This window comes from Mytilus trossulus, chromosome 8 (assembly GCF_036588685.1).
Source record: "Mytilus trossulus isolate FHL-02 chromosome 8, PNRI_Mtr1.1.1.hap1, whole genome shotgun sequence".
Lineage (NCBI taxonomy): Eukaryota > Metazoa > Mollusca > Bivalvia > Mytilida > Mytilidae > Mytilus > Mytilus trossulus.
Window position 1 is genome coordinate 50,040,640 of NC_086380.1, and position 2,500 is coordinate 50,043,139.

The window sequence follows — 2,500 nt, forward strand, 5'->3', positions numbered from 1 at the left end:
AATTTTTGCCACTTACATTCTGTCTGCAAGTTATAGCCGTGATCGTATAGTGGTTAGTACTTCGCGTTGTGGCCGCGACAACCCAGGTTCGAATCCTGGTCACGGCAAACAGCTGTGTAATGTCGCTGTTACGGCATTGTAGGCAATTTTTTTTCTCGGTCTCTCTTTTCGAATTTTGATAATCTTTCTTCGTTTTAAGATACACATACACATGTTACTATGTAAAGACAAGAAGTGTTCTAGTTGTATTCAATATGATCGCAGCGGTTTTAGTTGAATTCAATAGGATCGCAGCGGTTCCTGCAGTGATAGTCTTTTATATAATAATATAATTAACTTCATTGAAAATTCACATTCCTACCTTCTCATTTGTTTTACTGGCTATCACTGCAGGAACCGCTGCGATCCTATTGAATACAACTGGAACACTTGAGTCTTCTTGTCTTTACATAGTAACATATGAATATTTCGTGCAATGTCAATTTGAAATTCATGTCACGTCACCGTCTGTTTTTTTGTTGGTTTTTTTTCTTCTTCAAAATCTGTAATGGTGCTCCAGTATAAAAAGAAATACCGGCGAAACAAAAACAAGATACATACACACAGAATATTTAACGACCTTGACTACAGTCGGACACGGTACCTATCGTTCGACCCTGATGGGTATCTCATACAAAGATAAAAACTAAACCCTTTTACCATGCCATGCCAACAAAAACAAAAGAGCAGTCAGACGCCGTTGGAAAAATGTATAAGATGGAACAGATTCCCTTTTGAATAGCCTGATTGCATTCGTTCCATACATCGCGTTAAAATTTTGTATGAAAAGTGATTTTACCAAAAAGATACCGACAACGTGTTAAACATGTTAAAAACAGCCTTAATTTTAAATACCCAATTTTTGCCACTTACATTCTGTGTGCAAGTTATAGCCGTGATCGTATAGTGGTTAGTACTTCGCGTTGTGGCCGCGACAACCCAGGTTCGAATTCTGGTCACGGCAAACAGCTGTGTAATGTCGCTGTTACGGCATTGTAGGCAATTTTTTTTCTCGGTCTCTCTTTTCGAATTTTGATAATCTTTCTTCGTTTTAAGATACACATACACATGTTACTATGTAAAGACAAGAAGTGTTCTAGTTGTATTCAATATGATCGCAGCGGTTTTAGTTGAATTCAATAGGATCGCAGCGGTTCCTGCAGTGATAGTCTTTTATATAATAATATAATTAACTTCATTGAAAATTCACATTCCTACCTTCTCATTTGTTTTACTGGCTATCACTGCAGGAACCGCTGCGATCCTATTGAATACAACTGGAACACTTGAGTCTTCTTGTCTTTACATAGTAACATATGAATATTTCGTGCAATGTCAATTTGAAATTCATGTCACGTCACCGTCTGTTTTTTTGTTGGTTTTTTTTCTTCTTCAAAATCTGTAATGGTGCTCCAGTATAAAAAGAAATACCGGCGAAACAAAAACAAGATACATACACACAGAATATTTAACGACCTTGACTACAGTCGGACACGGTACCTATCGTTCGACCCTGATGGGTATCTCATACAAAGATAAAAACTAAACCCTTTTACCATGCCATGCCAACAAAAACAAAAGAGCAGTCAGACGCCGTTGGAAAAATGTATAAGATGGAACAGATTCCCTTTTGAATAGCCTGATTGCATTCGTTCCATACATCGCGTTAAAATTTTGTATGAAAAGTGATTTTACCAAAAAGATACCGACAACGTGTTAAACATGTTAAAAACAGCCTTAATTTTAAATACCCAATTTTTGCCACTTACATTCTGTCTGCAAGTTATAGCCGTGATCGTATAGTGGTTAGTACTTCGCGTTGTGGCCGCGACAACCCAGGTTCGAATCCTGGTCACGGCAAACAGCTGTGTAATGTCGCTGTTACGGCATTGTAGGCAATTTTTTTTCTCGGTCTCTCTTTTCGAATTTTGATAATCTTTCTTCGTTTTAAGATACACATACACATGTTACTATGTAAAGACAAGAAGTGTTCTAGTTGTATTCAATATGATCGCAGCGGTTTTAGTTGAATTCAATAGGATCGCAGCGGTTCCTGCAGTGATAGTCTTTTATATAATAATATAATTAACTTCATTGAAAATTCACATTCCTACCTTCTCATTTGTTTTACTGGCTATCACTGCAGGAACCGCTGCGATCCTATTGAATACAACTGGAACACTTGAGTCTTCTTGTCTTTACATAGTAACATATGAATATTTCGTGCAATGTCAATTTGAAATTCATGTCACGTCACCGTCTGTTTTTTTGTTGGTTTTTTTTCTTCTTCAAAATCTGTAATGGTGCTCCAGTATAAAAAGAAATACCGGCGAAACAAAAACAAGATACATACACACAGAATATTTAACGACCTTGACTACAGTCGGACACGGTACCTATCGACCCTGATGGGTATCTCATACAAAGATAAAAACTAAACCCTTTTACCATGCCATGCCAA

At 37.2% G+C, this 2,500-nt stretch overlaps 2 non-coding genes across 2 annotated transcripts; both read left to right on the forward strand.

Annotated features, from left to right (window-relative positions):
- Nucleotides 1-35: 35 nt before the first annotated feature.
- On the forward strand, nt 36-107 carry Trnah-gug (transfer RNA histidin (anticodon GUG)). Its single transcript has one exon. It is a non-coding gene; the product is annotated as a tRNA-His (tRNA).
- A 1,720-nt stretch (nt 108-1,827) lies between these two features.
- Trnah-gug (transfer RNA histidin (anticodon GUG)) lies at nt 1,828-1,899 on the forward strand. Its single transcript has one exon. It is a non-coding gene; the product is annotated as a tRNA-His (tRNA).
- The last annotated feature ends 601 nt before the right edge of the window (nt 1,900-2,500 follow it).